This window comes from Dermacentor albipictus, chromosome 4, assembly GCF_038994185.2.
Source record: "Dermacentor albipictus isolate Rhodes 1998 colony chromosome 4, USDA_Dalb.pri_finalv2, whole genome shotgun sequence".
Lineage (NCBI taxonomy): Eukaryota > Metazoa > Arthropoda > Arachnida > Ixodida > Ixodidae > Dermacentor > Dermacentor albipictus.
Window position 1 is genome coordinate 167926331 of NC_091824.1, and position 23647 is coordinate 167949977.

The 23647-nt window shown below is 46.6% G+C and overlaps 1 protein-coding gene across 1 annotated transcript in view; it reads right to left on the reverse strand.

The window, feature by feature from the left end:
• The window catches only part of LOC135910041 (homeobox protein Nkx-2.4-like), an 80492-nt gene that overhangs the window by 56395 nt on the left and 450 nt on the right, over window positions 1-23647 (reverse strand). The window lies entirely within an intron of this gene.

Here is a 23647-nt window from a genome sequence, read left to right on the forward strand (position 1 = left end):
GATACCCCGCGCTGGTAACGCGTGCGGGCAGCATCTGCGCAGACGAGTGTATGCAATGCAGTAAATGGAAGTGGTGACGCGGTCAAGGGCACACTCACGGGATATTCTCAGTTGCCACGCGAATACTAGGGCAAAATAAAAAAAAATTATTGTACGTAAGGACGTCTCCTCATTGGCCGGTGCTCGAGCACGCGTCATTCAATATAGCGACCGGCGGGATAGCGATGTCTTCGCAGTGACGGCCAATGGCCGACGTGTCTTATGGAATAGACGTTTTCTAGGCTTCTGAGGCAAAAGGAACCTTGTGATTCAGAGAGAGAGAAAAGAGATAAAAATGAAGTTACCCTGAGTAGCTGTCCCATCTGCTACTCTACAATGGGGGAAAGAGAAAGGCTAGAAAAGTTGAGGAGAAAAAAATGAAAAGGATGTGTCCCGACAAACACAGTGGAAGAGACTGACGATGATTACAGTCTTTTATATAGAAAGTGTTTACCTGAGCCCGGCATAAACAGCTATAGCCGACTTGTCGGGCTGATGTTCACCTCTCGCAGTTTTTCTTAATGTACGGTCGGCATCCGTCGTACACCATCGACACAATTCTACCATATCGGCCGGATACATCTAAATGTTAGCCCATTTCTGCCACGGAAAGACATGCTGAAGAGTACCGCGATCTCGCACGGGTTTTTGCCTCCTATGACCAAGAGCACCAGAAGAGCACTCGCGGCGACACTATACTTCTGCGCCCATGTTCCTTCCCAGAGCGCTTGTGTGGCTCTCAGTTATTTCCACTGCACCTGGTCTCTCTTCAAAGCTGCTGCCCGAGTACAAAGGGCCCTACCATATCGTCGAGCACGCATCCCCCGTCAACTACGTGATCGAACTTGTTGAACCAACTTCGGGCATGCGCCGTCGCGGACGAGACATTGCCAACGTCGAGCGCCTGAAGCCGTACTATGATGCACTCATAGTGAGGAGCTGTTATATTCCCTTTATATTCCGGCATGGGGGTAATTGTAGCAAAGAAGTAGAGTGAGCCTCCTCTCCAGTGCTTTCTAGTGAGTCAATCTCTCCAGCCCTTTTACTCGGGGAATGCCACTCATGCTGAGAGTGCGTGCCTTGCTCTGAGGGTCGACTCAAACGCTGGTGACTAATAAACACCTTTACATGTGTTACTTATGTCTTCACAGTTGTCTAATCTGTGAAATAAAATGCTCTTCACTCATTAATACAGTCTTCACTTACAATATGGTCGCATGAATTTATCTCGCCACTTTGCACGCCAGTTTTCAACGTACGATAGTCATTCTACATATAGAATACATGCCCCAACAGGAGGTATCCTGATAGTTTATAGTTTATACTTTGGAAGCTCCTTCTGTGTTACGTAATACTCAGTGCGTTCCGTGCAACAGAATAGTACTTGAATAAACTTGAACAGTCGCAAATACGCGTACTCCGCGCAACCAATGGCGTTGCAAGGAGAAAGCAGATTCGCGATTGCTTGCGCAACCTGTGTTGCGACCACCACATGCATGGAGGAATGAAGACAGTCAGGGCCGCGCTGCGTTCATGCATTGTGTCACTTGACATTCAAGCACGGACACGGGCACAGTGACAAATGAATACACAACGGGTTTCTTTGCACACGCGAGTTGTTTCGTCACTACTTCAGTCAACTCGTTCGGGCTGCCTCTTGCGGGAGGAAAGTTCTGCCTCTCTAGCTATACACTTGCGACTCTCTTCGCCCTCAGACGCGGCGCTCGGTTGCCATCCTCTATCGGTGAGGCACGCTAACCTTAAAGGACCAAAGGGGGTAGGGGGGGGGGGGGATGCTGCGGGGGGCCCCGCCGCTTGACAATTCTGTTGACAATACTCCTACTAAATCTGTGCGGCTGTAGGGAGGCGCTGATAACGACGACATTGCGGTACGCGACGTCGGCGCTGGAGTACAGTTGCTTCCACGCAAAGGGATTCTTACGCCGCTGGGACAAGAAAGAAAAATCGAAAGGCAACGAAAGGCCTCAATAGGGGCGCATCGCTTGTGCCACATGACACCGCGCTGCACTGAGGCTTGTATTACGCGCCATACGTTTTCTTTTTTTGCTGTGCTTTTTGCCGTCGTTCATTAGCTTAAGTGGCTGCGTGACAGCGCCCCTAACCTTGCACGTGCCTGAAAGACGTAAGCGGGGAAGGGAACTAGTGCTTTGCGGCCTATATTAGCTCTATTGTTCGGAAAATGCAAGAGGAGTAATTGCCCTGTCCAACTCGACGGCACAAACGAGGGACGGAGACAAGTCCTTCGAGTCAAGAACAGCCCGTTATTAATTTCCTGGTTCGTCGGGCAGATGTGCCGGCTATAAGACGCCTATTAATCCGCCTCAGCAAGAAGGATGCGTTGTTGATAAATCAAGCTTCAGGCTTTGGTTGCTTCCTCGTTCTGCTTGATGTGGCACGTGTACTAAGGAGCTAAGACGTCGGCAGACGTTTGTCGTGCTTATCTATATATGCCTCAACAACGCACAGCCTTCATTGATGAAATTTGTTACATTCTGCCACTAGATGAAGTACTTATTACGCCGCATAGTTCCATACACATTGTAAGCTATATTGCCAGCTAAATGAAACTCTGGAACTTGTTGTCTTTTCCCACTGGTTTTAAGCAGTGATGCTTATTAACATTCTACTGCTTGTGTGGACGCACTATATTTTTCTTGTACTTTCTCGAAAGTGTTTTCTTTCTTTCATTCTCTGTTTTTATCGTTCGTTCTTTCTTTCTTTCTTTCTTTCTTTCTTTCTTTCTTTCTTTCTTTCTTTCTTTCTTTCTTTCTTTCTTTCTTTCTTTCTTTCTTTCTTTCTTTCTTTCTTTCTTTCTTTCACTGTTAACAGAATGGAAAGTAAACACTGTGCTCAGACAGATGAAGGCTATGTAATAATTACCAAACTTTGTTTATTATTGCGTTCATTGTTCTTTCTTTCTTTCTTTCCTTCTTTCTTTCTTCCTTTCTTTCTTTCTTTCTTTCTTTCTTTCTTTCTTTCTTTCCTTCTTTCTTTCTTCCTTTCTTTCTTTCTTTCTTAACAGAATGGAAAGTAAACACTGTGCTCAGACAGATGAACGCTATGTAGTATATACCAAACTTCGTTTATTATTGCATTCATTGTACTTGTCTGCGTTAGCCACTAGAACCATGCAGGTGCGAATGTGGTGATACTACTGCGGAACATCGGCTATGGCAACGGCACAGGGAGCTCTACTCCCGAGAAAACGACATGTTATTAAAATATCTTCAGTTGCCGGGTCGAAAATCAGCTTTCTTGTCTGAGGTAGCCACGATGTTCAAGTATCGGGGCTCATATTTAAAAAGAAGTTCATCCGCTTGAGCAGCTCAACATGCCCCCACCCATCGTTCTTGCGAACTTATGGCTGCGAAGTAATCAGCCAGCAACATTTCAACCATACGGAGGAAAATAAATGTTGTGAACTCGACCTCAGTTTTCGGAGTCACTTATTAGCAATGCTTAAGCAAGAAGCGATGCATATACAAGCTGGAAAGCACATTTGTTTCATAACAAGAAAGTTGTTTGTTTCGTCGATATACGAAGCAAGGACGTGATAGCTGGCTCAATATTTTGTGTATGCATTACGTTTTGCACTGTTTACTGCGGGAACAGTGAGAGTAACCATTTGAAAATGTGCACGAGCAATTTCTTTTCAAGAAAAAGAAGAAAACTGGTCACTGATGTTAGCGATGGTCCGAGTCGTCTTCATTTCTGTGGGTGGCTCTCACCGGTGCAGAAGCGGAGGGGCACGACTCTTGCCATCCCTTGTTTCCCTGTCGTGCCTTTCAATTTTTGCCCACCTGCTTCGTTTATATTATTTCACCTTGGCGCTGATTTTTGAATAAGCCGCAGAGCATGCACGGAGTCAGCCCGTCATTGTAATGAGCGCTCAAGAGGCCAGGAACAGTAGGCTTCAGGCGCACTGTTCTTTACTGCACCATCGGCAGGTTTTGTCTGAGAGGTAAAAGTTCTGACTGAGGGGCGCTCTGTGGGTCCAGAGTTCCGGTCTTCACAGGGCCCGGTGCGAGTTTTATTGCGAAGCTTTCTTTGCCTGCCATCTCATGGTTTCGGTTGGGCCGGGTTCTTGGCAACTGAAGACAGAAAGGCAATACACAACACATGTCGAGATCTCCTGGAATGCCACCTGGGGGAAGGCTAGCAATGCCCGACCACACAGGGCAAGCTCGGCCGCGAACAGGCTACCACCTGGCGCCGCTTACAGACCAACACGTACCACCACGACCCTCTACTATACGCAATATATCGCGGAGTCTACCAAGCGGCAGTGTCTACATTGTCTAGATCAGCCGAATACATTTTGGCTCGTGGTACTGAACGCTTCTCACACGCCCAGACCAGTGTCTTTCCCTCTACCATATCAACTCTACCACCCTGGTAGGTCTTGCTGTCCAAACCGACCCTGTAGGTACAGCTCTGGCGGACCATCAGGCTGGTGAGGGTATCTGACAACTACGACATCCTGGAATGATAAAGTCCGCCAGATCAAACGCAATAACTGCTTCAATAAAGATTTATTCAATCAATCAAGCACGTTCGGAGGCGGGATTCAAACTCAAGCTCCTAGTGCGGCAGCACTATGCTCTGACCATTGTGCCACAACCGCACATACACTTCTCTTATGCCAGTGCCAACTTGCTCCTTGCGATGATCGCCCATACCATGGCACATGCCCACAGCGGGTAATCGGCATAGGAGCGTGTCCGCGTGTTGATAATGATTACGACAATGATTTTCATGCAATGGCACATGCCCACAACGGGAGATTGGCCAAGAAGCGGGAGGTACGAAGAAATCAAGAAACGCAAGCATATAGAACGTTTGTCACATTACGTAGCACTGGTACACGAAAGCACATGCACGTGCAGGTCTCCTTTACGCCAAAAACACAGGAACACAATGGGCAAATCCATAGCGTTTCGTCAACCGCTGCACGAAAGCTTCACTACACATAGTTTCCAACATGTGCGTTGGATCTGCACATGTTGCGGCATCGGCGGCGGACATCAAGACAACGAGGAGGGTCAGCTCATAGCAGTGATCACCGTACAAGGGAATGCATTCCCAGGCTCGTGACTCTCGAAATCACTTGGCCTCAGGAACTCAATTGCACGGCCACGGATGGGAGTGCGAAAAAAGGTGGTAAGTGTGTACCTCCTTGATAGGATTATGTCTCTTCAGCCATACCGTCTTCTGTATTTCGCGCACCACGACCACCGAATCTTTCCTCGTGACCATGGGGCAGGAATACACTCCCCAGTTGTCCGAGCCCTTTTGCGATTGTAGAGCGGAAGGTTCTTGGAAAAAGGTCGGCGCAGGCCTCCTACCTGTGTAGGTGTTGCACGGAGATAATCCGCAGTAAGTGTAGACGAACAAACATGGTCCCTCTTAGAATTGTTTCACACTTCGCACCGCGTAACAGTATACCCAAGTGTGTAATAATAATAATAATAATAATAATAATAATAATAATAATAATAATAATAATAATAATAATAATAATAATAATAATAATAATAATAATATTAATATCACTAGTAGTGGTAGTAGTATTAGTAGTAGTAATGTGTCCTGGGGTGCTATAACGTAAAACTATTCAAAACTTTTCTATTCCAATTCTGCAATCAGCCTTCCGCGATTGGTCAAAATTTTTTTGAACCATCCCCACTTCACCTGTCTGTCATGTGACGTCACGAAAACCCTGATCGCTCCCCATCTGATATGTCATGTACACACTGATTATGCATGGTTTGACTGAACAAAAGAAAAACAGTCATTTCTGATTCGACGCCTTTTCGCCATTAGCCCTCGGCTATTAGTCAAAAGCTCTCGGGCTGCACCCACTTCACTTGCCTGTCACGCGATGTCACAAAACCACTAAAACTCACCGCGTCATAGTGACGTGTACGCGTTAAAGATGCACTAATATGCCGAACAAAACTGGAATTTTTTCTAAATAGCCGCAGGCTTCCCCGTTCCCAAAGGAATGAAAGATGGCTGCCGCCGATCGCTCAGGTACAAGCTACTCGCACCTGCCGGATAGCATGGGTTTCTTTGCGTATAATAAAACTTTTTGCGCGGCCATGTAACGTTTTCGAGCACTTTTGGCACGTTTGCTACCTCCTTCTGCCAACTCTTCTTTGCTGCGGATTCGTTTCAGCGTCATTCTTAAGCTTCCGTTGCACGTCGCCGTGATTTTCGACCAGTAACCGCAAGCTAAGTAACTGAAAGTGGACCGATCGCAGGCGCCGGCACCGCCCTCTTCATCCGGTTATCGATTTTCAGTACAGTGGCGAGGCCCATCGAATCCCTCTCCACTTGAGCGTGCTCCTCACCTCTTGTCAGCCAATTAGTTAAGTCAAGCCGCTCAGTGTAGGCAATGTTATTCGTTTTTCAAGCCAACAAAAGTTACCTCCCATGAACGAGGAGAGCGTTTGATTGGTCTGTTCAGGCAACCCTGCGCGTGATCGTCCGATGCTTGTGTCGATGGTTACACAAGTTTGACATCAGCAGATTGGAATAAAAACATATTGGAATAGTTTTACGTTATAGGGCCCCTGTTTCAAACTGTCTGTTTCTCATTGTCGACTGGTCATACCAAGTTTGGTTAGCGCGCTGTGATGGAGTTTGCGAAGGTCGGGCGCCCGGCCCCGAAACTACTGCGATAAGTTATGAGAATGCTTTGACGCGTAGATACATTCGTTAAATTGTATCAATGGCGCAAGCTTTCAGTTCTCACACTTGAAATGAAACCCTGGCGCTTCGCGCAGAGCAGCAGGTTGAATCTGACAAATAGCTAGTTCCATCGAAACGGCCAAAAACATCCTTCCTTCACTACTTCTGCCGCAACCGATCATCAAGGTCTTGTCAGCGCAAAATTTCGTAACGTGCATAATTTGTATGGCAGGAGGAAGATAAGAAACAATGAGCCATGCAATAAGCACTCGTGAGCAAGGAAGCGCCAAATGACGTTCACGGCATGCTTCTCCTAGACGTACGGTTCATCCGTATAAAGCCGAGTTATTTTGGTGCCGTGGCCTCTTCTTGGCAAAGATTCTACTTTATCATGCTGCACCATGCAATTGAAACCTGTGTACGAGCGTTTTCAGAATGCGTAATGTCACGGGAAACAGGCAGCCGAGTGCACTTTGCGAAGCGAGCGCCCAAGTAAGTGCAGCGTCTATGCGTGTTCTACTCTTCACAAAATTTTAGGCATCAATTTTTTCAAAGTGCATGAACCGGTAGTTTAGAGCCACGTGGACGCACAATATCGTGAATCTCTTAAAGTTTCATCAGGCACCTCTAGTCACCGGTTACTAGGTAGCAAAACAAAGCACATGCAATTCTAAGGAAAAAGAACATTATCGAACCGTCAACTGAAAGCAGAGATCCCGAGACCAGCGTTCTGTGGGTCAAGTATGAGCATCGAGTACCAACTGTCAGCCCATCGCTGGTCACAATAAAAAAGGGGGCGCTATACCGTAAAGCTGTTCCTAACCTTTCTATTCAACTTCTGCAATCAGCCCTCCGCAATTAGTCAAAAACTTTTTTTTGAGCAGCCTTATTTAGCTTGTCTGCCACGCTACGTCACGAAAACCACGCTAGTTCCTTATCTGATATGACGTGCACACATTTATTATGTATCATCGGACCAAACAAATAAAAATAGTTATTTCTCATTCAACGCATTCTTGCTATTAGCCCCCGCTTATTGGTCAAAAGTTTTCGGGCTGCACCCACTTCACCTGCCTGTCACGCGACTTCACAAAACTGCGAAAACTCACCGCGTCAAAGTGACGTGTAAGCGTTAAAGATGCATTAATATGCCGAACAAAACTTTCTTTGTTCTGAATAGCGGCAGGCTGCCCCGTTCCGAAAGGAATAAAACATGACTGCCGCCGATCGCTCAGGCACTGGCTACTCGCGCCTGCCGGTGAGCGTGACATTATTTGCGTATAATAAAACTTTTTGAGGGGCCTTGTAAAGTTTTCGAGCACTTTCTGTACGTTTACGACCTCACTATGCCAACTCTTCCGTGCTGAAGATCCGTTTTAGCAGCATTCTTAAGCTTCCGTTGCACGCCACCGCGATTTTCGACCAGCCACCGCAAGCTAAGTAAGGGAAAGCGGACCAATCGCAAACGCCGGCACCACCCTCTTCATCCAGTTATCGATTTTCAGTGCAGTGGCTTGGCCCCAGCGAAACCCTCTCCACTTGAGCGTGCTCCTCGCCTCCTGGCAACCAATTACAAACCAAAAACAGCTTAATGTAGGTAATGTTATTTGTTTTGGAAGCAAAGTAAGGTCCTATAAACTAAGAGAGCGTTTGATTGGGCTGTTCAGGCAATGCTATGATTCACCGCCCTATGCTTGCGTCGATGGTTACGCAAATTTGACGGCAGGAGATTGGAATAAAATTATATTGGAATAGTTTTACGTTATAAGGCTTAGGGTTGAGAACAAGACAGCACTAGTTAGTTACGAATCAGCACCACCTACAGATCAGCTTACCATGGCCAATGAACTATAACCGAAGCATGTCTCCACATCTTCGCTCGAAATGCTTTTTTTAAGGGCGGTGTGTGTGTGTGTGTGTGTGTGTGTGTGTGTGTGTGTCTTCGTGTGTGTGTTTGTGTGTGTGCATGTGGGTGTGTTTGTGTGGGTGTATTACTATTTCCCCCAACAACCGAGAGAAAGCGCTCGTCTGTCGAGCAGTACGATAGAAGAATAGCGGGAAATACGGTAATGATGATCGCAACGTGGCATGCTGGATATAAGAATTGGATGACACCTGTTCCGCAGCAGCGTGCAAGAGACGATCATAACAGCGATGAGCTTTGTAATTCATGGTTGTTGTGCAAGAGAGGCTAGCACAAGTGGCTGAGGACAGATATTGCAATACATGGCGGACAGGTCATAAACACGTCGATAACGAGAGTGCCGGGCCGTTCCCAACTCTTCAGCTGTAATTATGATAGGTAGTTATCATTTTGCCTTCTGCATTAGAAAGCCGGCCATTCGTCATAAGGAGAGAAAAAAAAGATAATTCCTGGAAGACTGAAGATTGAAACTGCAGAGTATATTCTCGTCCTCTACATGTTCTTGACCTGCAGCTGGCGTTATTTATTTATTTATTTATTTATTTATTTATTTATTTATTTATTTATTTATTTATTTATTTCGATAAGCAACCCATTACTACTATTATATAATATCGCAGTTCCTGCTCCTCACAAGTGCTAATCTCATTTTACTCTGCAGCCACAACAGCAGCAGTAACAGCAAAAAACTACATTTTATAGGTCACGTAACAGGGTTGATAATAAAGGAACAAGATGTACACGTGGTTGCGCGATCATGGTTTTCATAGCAAAACAAATAGAACATTGACAAAATTAGTGACTTGGAAGGATTCCTGCTGTGCGGTTCCTCTGCTTCTCCCCCTCGCACACGTTTCTGCCGTGGGGGGCGTTTTGCGCACTGCTAAATCAAGTAGGTCGCGTGTGGTGGCTAAGCCGCACGCATAGCATCCACCATTGCGCATGCAAGGCGGAAGCACAACGCGACAGACGACTTTTAACAGTCGGCCTGTTGTGTACATACAAGCGCGTAGACTTCGGCTTAGCCGATGTGCGCAACTCCCTAGCATAGTGAAACGAGACATGTGAGGGTTGTTCATTCCGGCTCGGAAGAAAGACTTCGAGAGCTGGCTAATCTCTAGGCCATACTGCCGCACGGCACTGCAATGAAATTGCCGAATTTGCTAATTTTAACTTTTCCTTAAAGTTTTCTGCCCTTAACTTGAAAATTAGGTTCCCTTGACAGCGAACTAAATACTCTTCTGTTATAACATGCATGCACTCTAAACCTTGCTTGCAACTGTGCGACGTCTTCCGATCGCTGAGAAGGAGCAGGAAAAAGGAAATAGAAAAGGCAGATATTTGGACCAGAAAAGCGTGTAGTTTGCTTCCCTATGCGCTGGGGAAGGGAACAGGAAAACAGAAAGATGAGAGAGAGAGAGAGAGAGAGAGACTCCGAGGAAAGCGGAAAGAGGAAGAAAACAAATTGCTGTGCGTGACACCAGCGCGTAGCTGAGACGAGGTACACAACTGACGAGGAAATCTGTAGCGTGGCTTTAGAAACAGCACGCAGCGAAGATTGAAAATACTGGCGCACATAAACGGCAGTCAGTTTCGGTGTCCTTTCCTTAGCATAGAGGGCGTGTAAATTGTCATCTGTTATTTCGCCTAGGCACCACGTTCCTCGTGTGAGGACGTAATTGCGTACGGTATGTGGAAATCCGAGAATGGTTAAGGCCCTGCTTTGCCTGTATCGCAAGGAGGCTCTCGAGCTCTTCTCATTACCTTTTCTTTCTTTCGGGAACAGAAGTTGTAAAGTACGCAAAAACAAATTCACTTCGGCTCTCCAGCAGCTTACTATACGTGCTCCACCACAGGTGCCAGGTCTCAGCCATCTGTTCTTTGTCTGCACCGCCGCTTGCTGCGGTTGAACTGGCACTCGTGGCGTTGCGTCAGCATTGGTCATGGGAAACCCTGAGGCACGGATCTCAAATATAAAACGTTAGACCGCTGCTGGCACAGCTTGCAGCTAAAGCACAAAATCAAACGAAACATTATACACAATAAAACACAATACTTGTCTGCACAATAAAAAGAACACAATAGACTTGTCTCATTAAAGTTCATTGTCTGTCTGTCTGATAGACTTGTCTGCACCACCTGTTTCATTCCATTGGCGCAACGCTAAGGTGCAATTCTATACCTTGTGTTTCCCTTGTGGACTTGGATTTCTGAAGAAGCAACGAAAAGAAGCGTCGTCTCCAAAACGTACAAATCTGCTATTTTCACTCAAGCCAAGCACTATACGCGACAGCACTGAAGCCACATATACGCTATAACCAATTCTCCGTTGTTTCGTTTTATCTCAATGCCTATAGGTTTGCATTTTAAGGCATTCACTCCAGCTTAGACTAACTCCTGTAATGTAAAGCTTATAGGATTTATTTTTTTCCGCGGAGCGTTCATGCTAAATGTGTCGAATGAACATAAACGCACATCTATAAAAGCAGCGCAATACATTCGTCACACGTCTTGAGCGTTGTTCGAACGCTCCGATGCATGATGCATACACCATGCACCTTCTGCATGATGTATAGCATCGCTAGCACCCGCGGTCTCGACGTATAGGTCGGCCCGTCCCGTCTCTTTTCGTCAAGCGGAAGGCGAGGAGAGTGTCTGTCCTGTGAGTGCTTCGGGAAACACGGAGGTCGAGAACGCGCTTATCCCTTTGTCTGCGCGCGCACCCGTGAACATCGCAACGAGAACGTGGCGAAGCCACTCTTCGCTTGTTTCTTTGTTTTGAAATGCAGCGGAGAGCCCTGGACATGGACGCCTCTCTGCTCCCCCGCGTACACCCTCGCGACCTGTGATTGGCTCCTGCGGACATTAAGCAGAACAATAATAATGAGAAAAATGAAACCAACAAGAGTGTGATCCCAGCTGGCCGCGGGCGCGTCGTTTTGTGCGGGCTCGCCTGAAGTGCGAGCGTATAGCGGCGGCCTCCAGCACATTTGGGAATCCCAGTAGTCGGCTATTCTCGACCGTCGCAACGCATGGACACGGCTCTTGCGTCACCCTCGTCTCTGCGCAGCCGCCCTGAGCGACGTGCACGTGAATACGTTCGCTTATTCACCTTCGGGATACCTAAAAGGGTGTTATTAAAGTCCAGCGCGTGCGACGAGCAGGTGTAACGCAATTATGTCATTTGATAGCTCCTTGAGCTACTAGCTGTTCTGTACGCATAATTTTCGCACCTTTTTTTTCTATATAGCTAGATGGCCAAACAGCGACCCTGACGTGCCGGCCCGAAATCGTAGCGTTGTTAGTATGAATGTTATGCCAAAACAGAGTGTTGCAACACACCGCGCCTACCCAAAACTGCGCTTCTGAGCTCCGCGTTTCGTTAGCTGCATGGTTAGCTGCGTTAGCTGCATGTGCCCTCACTTCATTGCTATACGCACTTTTTCTGCATTCCGGGCGCCAAGCCCAGGCACGCTTGTACGCACGCCGCACACTCCCGCGCCCAAACACATATACACTGACATATGTGTAGGTACAGGCGCGCACTAGGTAGGTGTAAATCACTGGACATATAAATTTGCGTTCTTTGAAATGCAGCAGCAAGGCAGAACGGGCAGCGTGATACAGCGTGGTCCCAAGTTTTTTTTCCGCATTAATATGCCATTCTCTTGAAGCAAGACCATCAAAGCTTAAACATCTAGCTTCTACAATCCGTGCGCGTCACGTGACACTCATAGCGCAGGCCATTTGATTTATGACTATTATTGCGTACGTGCTTTCTCTGCGTGCTCAATTGTTGTCGCAAATGCTCAAACAGAAACGCGGCATTTACCATCTGTACCCCTTCCGATCACTACCGCGAATGCTGCACCGCCCGAGTAGAAACTCACCCTCTTGCGTGGGTTGATCCCGGAGGTCGTGCATAGCCGCGCAAAAAGTAATTACATCATTTTGAAGTTTCTGTTATTGCTTCGCACTTTTAATACCTAAGTCTGCGAAGATTTAACGTAAACGGCATGCGCTGTCGGTGTTTTGTTTCGTGACATTCGTTTGTGGGCTGTAATTCTCAAAATTCTGAGCAATAAGTTTGGCAAAAATCCAGGGAAAACACGGGTGTACTGTAGTCCGGAGATGGAAATTCAAGACGATGAGCAAAACTACAGCAAGGTAAAAGCGAGAGCCAACATTGGACATTTTTCAAGGCCTTGAAAAAGACAAGTTCACTTGCCAAAACGTTGGCTCCCACTTTTACCGTATTCTCGTTTTGCTCACCATTTTGTCAAGAATGTAGGGCAAGGTATGAGAAACTAAAGGGATAGAATGGTCTGGCAATGTCATATATAGCAAGTCATATCGCGTATCATATAGCAAGGAGTGACATATACATATACGTAAATATATAGGGCAATTTCCTCGCACGGACAACTCCGCCCGCGCCGGCGCCGGATTTTCTGCGACACGGGGCCCTAAACGCTATCGCGTTGAAACCGCAGGAATGCAGTAGTAGCATTGCTTCCAAACGAAATAATAATTGTGGAGTACAAGAGCACATGAAAGACAAGGCGCTAATTTTTCTTGATGACAATCGCTGACCCTTGTGGCGCAACATTGAATGTGAGAACAGTCCACCGTGCGCGCGAGAATGAACCGCTTCAAGCGGAATCGTGCTTCATGAAGCCTCCTCACGTATGAGAGGATTCGAATGCTTCAGCTTTGTGATAGCTTGGTGTCAACTAAGCACATTACGCACGCGGTTTGAATTGCGCATCCGTATACTGTGACTCTTCCATTGGACAACACTAAACAAAATGATACCACGGATGAGCTGCGGTAGGATGCGCGTGCTCATCTTTTTTTTTTTTGTATATAACTTGCCAAGATTAACCTGAACACCTGCTTAGGCAATGACATTTCATAACTAAAATAATAATAAATACCATCGTATGCATGACGATGACTGTTTCTAGACTATGTTCGTTTATATATTACTTTCGCCAATGGCTTTTCGAAACAGGGTTGGCTTTTCACAAGGATTAATGTTACAATATGCCTGAACATGCAGAGAAGCAGGCCGTGTAGCCGAAGTGTGCAATGACGCGTAAATTGCGCCATCACGCTTTGCTGAGGACATCGTTTGCATGGCACGAGCTCGTGCGCGCCGCAAAGTTTTGAAGACTCAAATGAAAAACAGCCACTCGTGATGGGAGGTCTGCGTGACTCTCAAAATGGAAGGACCTCGCATGGTCCACCCGGAAGGTCGTCAGACGCAAACGTAGTGCGTAATAACCCGTCCCGCCGCACCTGTCGCACTTGCGGTGCGAGTCGAATAGTCCCGAGGACTTCTCCCATTGTGCCCGTTCCTCGTGCGGCTGTTTATTTCTACGCTACTTTCGACCTTGTTACCTCACCTGCATTTTCCTGTCATTGTGCTGGGCTCTCTTAGCTGAGAGTTTGTTTCATTGTTGTTGTTTTTGAGGCTTTATCTCTCCCTCTCTCCATTACATTTACCTGAGCGCAAAAGATATCGCGCCTGAAACCACCCGGCCGCAGGTTTCCGGACGCGAGTTTTCTGGTTCTTTTCTATTTGTATTTTCCTTCTTTTTAACGAACAGCACAGTAACTTCCTCTTATCAATTTGTGTTTTCCGTGTCGTCTGTCGTGCGTGTTGCTGGGGTGCAATCGATTTCGGCGTGCGACGAGAAAACGAGTCTTGCCAATCAAGGACACGCGCCGAGGAAGAAGGAAGGAAAGCTCCGCACACGTGTTCGTGCCTGGCATCACGCTTCGCTGGACGCGAGGCTCATGCCTCAGGCTCTGGCGCTCACTCGAACACGTCACTGATCTTGGCTTTCTACCTTTACCTTTCTTTCTTTCTTTTTCTTTTTTCATTGCTGCTGCTGTGATAATAGGGTGAGTTTGACGAGAAGAAGCTCCGCAAGGCGATAAAGTTTCACAATTCGATACAGCACGTGTTATGTCGAAATCATCGGTTAGCTTAGCTATATTTCCTTTCTTAATTTTTTTATACGCTGTCGCGGATAAAGCACGTCGTTGTAGATTCCGTTCTCGTACTTATACGCGCATTTATTTGGAGGGAATTTTCACTGCGCACATCAGGACAATTTATTTCATTTCTACGAACGAGAAGGGAAGATGCCAACGACAACATAGGGGAAGTTACTTGTACTTATTCATTGAATTAAACAAATGATAAATTAATGGAAATGAAAGTGGATGAGAAGACAACTAGCCAGTTGGTTTTTTTTTAAATCCCACCTGCGGCCAGTTGCTTCTTTCATCCATTTTCATTTCCATTAATTTATCATTTCTCCTATTCAATTACTAAGTACAAGTAATTTCCTCTATGTTGTCCTTGGTGTCTTTGGTCGTTGGCTTCTCATGATTTGATTTCTACGAGACACTTATAGTTACGATTGCGTCAATTTCGAAAGTATTTTGAAAGATAAATGCAAACGGCTAAGCTCAAGCCTCGGCGCAATCTGTCGTCGCGATCGGATTTGTGAGAAGTTTTCTCCGGAGACCAATGCACGACTGCTTTGTCAGGCGCGCTCCTTTTCGATTCGCGTTTGTAAGGGATAAAAAGAAACTCTCAAAACCAAAATGAAAAGACGTAACAATGTCAACACATACAAAGGGGAGATTACGCAGTGCCCAGGAGTCTCCTCGCCTACAGAGGCCGCGTTCATCCAGGGCTTGACGGGCTCTGCTACCTTTAACTTGGCAATCTGTGGAAGCTTCGGGTACGTGTTACGTGTTATTATCTACAAGTCCTTCCATATCAGGGGCGTCGCGAGACAGGAAACTGAAAAGGATACGTAAAGCTTGTCAGGCATTGTGCGCCCCATCGTATGGAAGCCCTTCAAATACGACACATAGATAGGATAAATCCACGCGGTGGTCAGCGTGTTTTGCCGCAATTCTAAAAAGGCTTTCGGAGCATATATGTGACTTAAACACTAAGCATTAACTAGACTCCCGCCGTCACAATTGGTTCCGTATTTCTGAGATTGAGAGAACTGACAGACAGACAAAGAACTTTAATGAGGTCCTGAGAAGCGCCGCACTTATAGCAGCACCGTGGGCCGCTCCCACGTGGGGACGGGAAGGCCTAGCCTCACCGCCACATCGTGAGCTCTCTGGACAGCCCGGAGTTGGGGGAGAGAGAAACATAAAAACATTTACTGAAACATTTAGAGTGCAGAGAAGCGTAAATTGGCACGTCAATGAGTGCACCAGCAAAATGGGACATGTTCTGTTTGACTATTGTTTCTCATTAATTTACACACATGAGATGTTTTGGTCGAAACAGCGAGGGAAAATATCAGCAGACTTCAGTGCAATTCCTCTGGCACAGAACTCACTCACTGCGACAGCAGCAGGTGGTGGTGGTAACAACTTTATTGAGATTCTGCTCAGTTATGTTCTGGCAGGCCCGAGTCCTAGGATGACCCCTCACGAGGAGCGACCCTTTCGGCCCAGGCAACGAGGGCTTTTTGTACTTTTTCATCCGGCGTTCTGAGCAACTCTTCCCACGTCTGTTGTGAGGGAGCTGGCAGGAGCGACCTAGGAGGGGGTAAGCCCTCGCACCCCCAAAGAATGTGATTTTGGGTAGCCAATGTTTGATTTGTGCAATTTTGACATATTGGGTTCCATTACCCGTTGGTCATTATGGCTAGCCAATGTGGGCTGGGGAACGATTTAGTTTGGATTTGACGCAAGATCGAGGCTTGCGCTCGCATGAGGCTTGCGTTTGGAGGCAGGTAGATTCGCCTTTTTTGCTTGTAATAATTTGTTATATCGTGGTATGTCGTTGGTGCCTCATCCTTGGGATCCGAGTCTGAGGGGCACATCTCCCGGTTGATTAGACCTCGGGCTACCCAGTGCGCCTCCTCATTCCCTTGATTCCCCGAATGGGCAGGAACCCATACGAGTTCAACAGTGTTTTCATTATTAAAGTCCTGTAGGACTCGCGCTGCAGATTCTCACAGCGCACACTGCCATCTTCTGTGTGTACTGTGTTGCCTTGCTCCACTGTGACCTCCGAAATTGACGCACCTACGCCGCCACTCACTATAGTCCACCTGGCCCCGCAAGCTCCGAAAGCTGTATGTTAGTAAGTATGGTGCCTGGCGGCTCCATACTTGACATCGGAGGAGAGGCACGAGTTCGATACCTGTTGGTGGTGATAACTATTTTGTTTTTCTTCGCCAGCTAGCTGCCATGCGCGAAGCAGAGGACGAGTGCCTACACGGTGACGTCGATGACGAGGGCGGGACGGACGGACACGTAGCAAACTCACTTTCAAACTTTTGACTGTCGTCGCAATACATATTCACAATGCTCAGTCATGTCTCTGATCCCGCTGCCTATAGAGTGGAACCCATTAACAAGCTGCAATGGTCGCTCAGAAAGAGCTTTCACAATTAGTAGCCCAAGTTACCCACCCAAGAATTTGATTAAAAGAGTTTCGGCACTTGCTTGATGTGAGTGTTTCTCTGTTTCGCGTGCGTGTGAAAATCGTACGCAAACGAACTATTGATGGTTCCTCTATATACGTCTGTAACGCTCATATAGTGCGCGTTCGCTCTATGAACAAAGGACACGTTACAGAACCTCGAAGCGAACAGGTATATTGACTGCTACTCGTATAACCACTGCCGTGACAAGAAGAAGAAGAAGAAGTCCCTCCGAGTGGCCGCTGCTTCTTCGGTGAGATATTATTTTCTGTTTTCTTCGAAGAATCAGTGCTGTGTTGAGACTTAACTGTTGTCCAGGGAGAACAGACATCCCGTGGGATTCCTGTGTGCTACAGATCACGCACAATATCGCGTGGTTTGGCTGCGCTCCGCAGCGCATCTACGCCTACCACGGCGGTAGGCAGCAAAGAACACCGGCACGAGCCATATGTCCGACAGCGCGTTCCTAGGCGCATGAGTGCCGCAGAATCGACGCCGCATTCGGAAGTGCCACAACAAGCGCCCAATGTCATCAAGCCGGCGACGCTAGTTTTCAACGGCACCCTACCTACCAGCGCACCTTCAGTGAATATGGCTGAGACCAGCGAAAGTGAAGCCAAGAAACCACGGGTTGACGACGATAGAACATCTACCTATGATCTAAGTGACGATGAAGATATTGACTGCGATGAAACGCCGTTCTCCTTGGTAACGTATAAAAAGAAGCGGCCTGAGGGAATTCCAGTTGTTTTTCGACCATCACAGGAAGGACGCAACTTCTGGCAAGTGAATCCAAACCGCGCTGCGTCGGAAATTGTCTCTGTGGCAAAAGAAAAAGTGCAGTCTTTCCGCGTGAATAGAGATGGAAGTTTCTCTGTCAACGTCACTTCAGTCTCATCTGCAAGACATCTACTGTCGATGAGCGAAGTTGCTGGTTTGGAAGTCAAGCCATTCATTCCGGCGTCTTATACCAAGAATGTTGGCAAGATACGCCATGTGCCAATTGAGTATACGGAAGAACAACTGGTTGACTTCCTGAAGGATTTTGGAGTAACATCTGCCCGTCGTCAGGCGCGCTACAATCGCCAAGAAGACGGAGCGGTAGAATCACGCCCTCTGAGAACCGTCATCCTCCATTTCAGAGAAGACAAACCAATGCCGCAACGAGTGCATTTAGGTTTCACGAGCCACCCCGTAGAAGAATATCATGGCCCTGCTCTAAGATGCTACAACTGCCAGAGATTTGGACATCTATCGAAGAACTGCCGCAGTCAGCGTCGCTGCAAGATATGCTCAGAAGACCACAACCATTCAGAGTGCAAGTCTGTGTGTCAGCCAAAGTGTGCCAACTGTGGCGGAAACCATACAGCTTCCTACTCCGGGTGCCCTCAGAGCAGAGCTGCCTCAAGGTTACGCAGACATGAGTTAAAATATGGAAGGCTGCCTCCTCGTAATGCGCCCCCACCCAACCTTGATGCTGTAAGATGTGCGCCTCCAACTCGTAACAAAGAAAAAGAGCAAGGGGTCCATATGAGCTATTCTGCAGCCCTAAAGCACTCAGGTCGACAACGTTCTGACAGCGAGCGGCATGATCCACCTTCAGGGAATGCTACTCACCTTGCCCAGGCTTCGAGTGAAATTCGCCGACCTTCTCAGCAACGCCCTCAGCCATCGACACAGCAACCTCAGTTAACATCTGAGCGACTACCTCAGCATTCGCCTCAACCACAACAGCCATCCCAGCGACCATCTCAGTCAATTCTTCAGCGACCTGCTTCGAGCGCGCATGGAGCTTCAGCGTCGTTTGGTGATTACGCGTCTTTACCCGTAGCCCAGATGATCCTGCCCATGCTATTCACAGCTCTGCGTGCAATTCTAAGTGCCATTCCACAAGCAAACAACCTACCAGAGGTAAAAGCACTGCTTTCTATGGAATCGTTGGTGCTTCCACAACCACCAACAGCCCCACGGCAGGCTTACGATGAATAATCGTTACAACAATGTTTTCGTATTTCAGTGGAATGCTAATAGCCTTCGAAACAAGTCAGCTGATTTTCGCAAACTACTTGCTCAGCATAACTTTCCTGTTTTATGTATACAGGAGGCAGGCGTAAGAGATGACTTTCGTCTTTCAAACTATGTTATATATAAATCATCGCGCATCGCTGGAAATAGCAGAGCGATGTTATGTGTGAGAAAGGACCTGCCGTCCTATTTAATACAGTCGAGCGATTTAAACATACCGGAGTTCGTAGCATGCAAGATATCTTTCAGAAATACAAGTGTCACGGTGATCAGTCTTTATCTACAATGTGCTAGCAAAATATCAGTAGACAGCTTGGTGAATGTGTTTGGTATCGCAAACTCACATGTGCTGGTTTGTGGGGACTTCAACGCACATAACGTCATCTGGGGCAGTGAATATAACGATTCCCGTGGAAGCATAATAGAGTCTGCCACAGAAAAAAGTAATCTTATCGTGTTAAATGACAACTCTCCAACGTTCTTGCGGGGGTTTCGTTACTCAAGCTGTATAGACGTCACGCTCTGCTCACAAGACCTTCTTGATGGCGTTGAATGGTCAACGGACATAGAAACGCACGGTAGTGATCATTTTCCGATCCTGGTAAAACATCGCCTCATACGGATGGAGGGGACCCGGCGCTACTCAAAATATACTAATTGGCAAAGTTTTCGTCACCACTTGAGTAACTCATTGGGCGAAAATCCAAGCTTTCAAAGTTTTGCAAATATCTTGTGTGAGTCTTACGAGATCTGCACAAAGCAAGTCATTGTTCCAAATGAATACGCTGCAGTCGACGGGGAATATGAATATCTAAGAGCAATTAGAAGACGAGCAGAACGGGCTTACCGCCGCAGTGGAAAGCTGGATGACTACAAGATGGCACAGAAAGTTCGGTCAACTTCACGCAGACGCTTACAAAAATTAGGTACGAGAAGGTGGCGAGAATACTGCGCGTCGTTGTCTCCCTTTACTCCAGTTCCCAGAATATGGTCAGTTGTCCGATCTTTTACTGGTTCAGTTACCCAGAGCCATCCCTTCCGAGCCCTTGCCGTAGCTCGAAGCACTCCGGAAACATCTGTTGCTGACGAATTCTGCCAACTTATATCCAGACCAGGAATTCCGTTCACTTGCCTACAATTTACAAGTTCGATAACACTAGCAGAACAGAAAGTTCGTGCGTGCTTTATGTCACAACATCCTCAACTTGACTGTGAGTTTAGTCTAAATGAATTGACATGTGCTCTTTCGTCATGCCGTACAAAGACAACCGCAGGCCCAGATGGTGTCACGTATACGATGTTAAAGAACCTAGGTCCTGTAGGAAGAATGGCTCTTTTGGAGATATTTAATGACATCTGGATAAGAGAGACTCTGCCAGATTCATGGAAATTAGCCCGGGTAATTCCAGTACTAAAACCAGGAAAGACTCCCCTTAGTCTTGACTCCTACCGACCCGTCAGCCTCACAAGCTGTTTTTCCAAACTAATGGAGAAGATGATAGACTGTCGACTGCAGTGGTGGTGTGAACACACAAATATGTTTTCCAATTACATGACCGGTTTTCGACAAAATCGGTGTACAATGGATTCAGTATTAGACATTGCCACATGCGTCGAACATGAACGAAGTTGCGGAAATGTGACAGTAGCAGTATTTTTAGACATTCAAAGAGCATTCGACAGTGTAAGTCACATACACATCCTTGCTGGTATGTTAGAGCTTGGCCTACACGGTCGAGCACTACGATGGGTATCAAATTTCTTGAAAGACAGAAAAATATTTATGGAAACATTCGAAGGCGCGAGTAATTATCACAGCATCACACAGGGCGTTCCGCAGGGCAGTGTCCTCAGTCCGTTTTTATTCAACTGCGTCATGGCAGCCTTGCCACTAAAGCTCCCGTCTGGTCTACAGTATTCGCTGTACGCAGATGACATCTGCATATGGGCCTCTGGATCTCATATACAAGACATTCAAACAACGCTGCAGGAGGGACTTGACATTATCGACACCTTTTTAAAAGAAAGAGGCATGAGTCTTTCATACGCAAAGACAGCCGTACTTCCTTTTACTAGACGACAGCTGAATAATTTCCAACTTACGCTTAATGGACAAACTTTGATGTGCGTGAAAGAGCATAAATTTCTTGGAATTATTCTTGACCGCCAGCTAACATGGGCTTCACACATCCGCGCAATTGAAAAGCAGACCAATGCAGTAATAAACGTACTTCGGCGACTCACAGGTACAACGTGGGGGGGATCAGTCTCTTCGCTACTACAAGTTCATAACGCACTCATGAAACAAAAAATTGCTTACTCGGCTCCTATTCTCCACGGTTTATCGCAATCTTCTGAGGAACGCCTTCAACGTTTACTGGCAAGAGGGCTGCGAGTGTGTCTTGGGGTTCCGCAGGCTACCTCGTGTTCTTTAGTAATTGCTGAAGCTCGTCACCCACCATTTCCAGTCATACGAACGGTTGAAACATGCCGACATATTTATCGCATCTTAACCCAACACGAGAATCATCCATTAAACCTCGCGCTTACCGAAAGAAACAAAAGCAAAATTCACGATGTTGTTCGAGAACATAAAGCATTATTACCAAGGTTTGAAATATGCAAAGTGGATGTTTGTTACCCTCCCTGGATGTTAACATGTCCTAAAATAGAATTATCGGTTGACGGGATTATATCTAAGAGAGACATGTTCATAGTAGCCGCCCAACAACTGGCAATCTTCCAAATTTACTCCTTATATCCCCATTACATACACGTTTATACAGATGGTTCGTGTCATAAACATTCCTCGACTTCAGCATTCGTCATTCCACATTTAGCGCTAGAGCAAACATTTAAATTATCCCGAGAGACATCTTCCACCGTGGCAGAACTGTTTGCAATCCTGTGTGCTTTGCGGTTCATAGCATCAAAAGAACATTCGCAAAAATGGGTTATCTTTAGCGATTCGCAAGCCGCTCTCACATTACTACAGAGCAATAAGAAAAATTCTTTGAACACTTTGCTATTGTATGAGACACTCAAAGAACTTACAAAAGCAAGCGCACTGAACCACGTAATTGCATTCCAGTGGATACCTGGGCACTGCAATATTCCTGGAAATACTGCAGCGGACGCAGCTGCGAATCGGGCGCACAATAACGTGGAGACAACCAATCTTCCTCTATTGCGTAGTGAAGTCCGTCTGCTCCTGAGACAGATTTCTTGTCGCCTCAGCAAAACTACCTGGTTTGATCAGCAAACTAAAAACTCTGAGTTATACTTTATAGACCCATGTATAAACTTAACAATGCCGGGAAATCTAAGACACAACAGAAAATTTGAAACAATGGTACACCGCCTGCGTCTTGGTACTGCATTCACTAAACACTTCCTGTACAGGATAAAACGTGTCTCTAGTCCACAGTGTTCTTGTGGCCATACAGACGAAGATGTGCATCATCTTCTCCTCGAGTGCACTAAATACAATCCACAAAGAAGGGTACTGCAAGCAAATTTGTTGATATTAGACAGAAGACCTTTCACTCTTAAAAAAAATACTTGGCCCATGGCCAACTGCGGGCCTTCAAAAAAGAGCGCTTCTTGCTCTGAAAAAGTTTTTAGGGGAGACCAACATTTTGGGAAAATATTAGGCATCAGATGATCCGAATGCGCTAAATGAGTAACATAGACGTTGTTCGTGATTCATAATTGGTTTATGAGGCGATCGCAACTTTTATGCAATATGTATAATTCTGTTCTGTACTTGCAGTGCATTACATGTGTTGAGTGTTATGACTGTTCTAAATATCTGAGTTTATATATGCGTACGTGGACTGGACTTATGCACAGAACTTTGCGACTCATATACTGTTGGACTGTATATTTTTTATTCATCCAGTGTTCTACTGAGTGCCATCTTTCGTGTCGCTATTCTCCCTTTTTACGCAAACTTGTTTTCCTTTGCCAAGTGACAAGGAGTAGCCGGTGCCACCATAAAGGCGCCAACCTCTCCTAATATTCATCTCAATAAAAAAAAAAAACCACTGCCGTCTGACACGTATTGTGGACTGTCAGTCTCACGAGTATTCACTAGCTCTCCGCGAACGTGGCTCTATTCTTCACCGTCGCGGATGAGCTGAGAAGCTTGGCTTTCTCGGCGCCGCTGGGGGCCAGTCATGTGCACGCGCGCACATCTTGCCTTGCTTGAGACGCTTATTCGAACGCTGGGCTATGCGAATTTGCTCATTTTGACGCTGTCTGACTATCAAGGAGTGGTTCCCTTCAACTCCTTGCACTTATCCCATCATTTACACGCCGAATTAGTGCCAGAACAAGCACAGGAGTATCGGGTCTTTGGCTCTATGTGACAGTATATTTACACGCTGTCGGAATTAGCGCATTCCATCTCTTACCACCTCGGTCCCCCATACCATCGGCTGTCGCTGCCGCGCTATGGGGCTGGTGA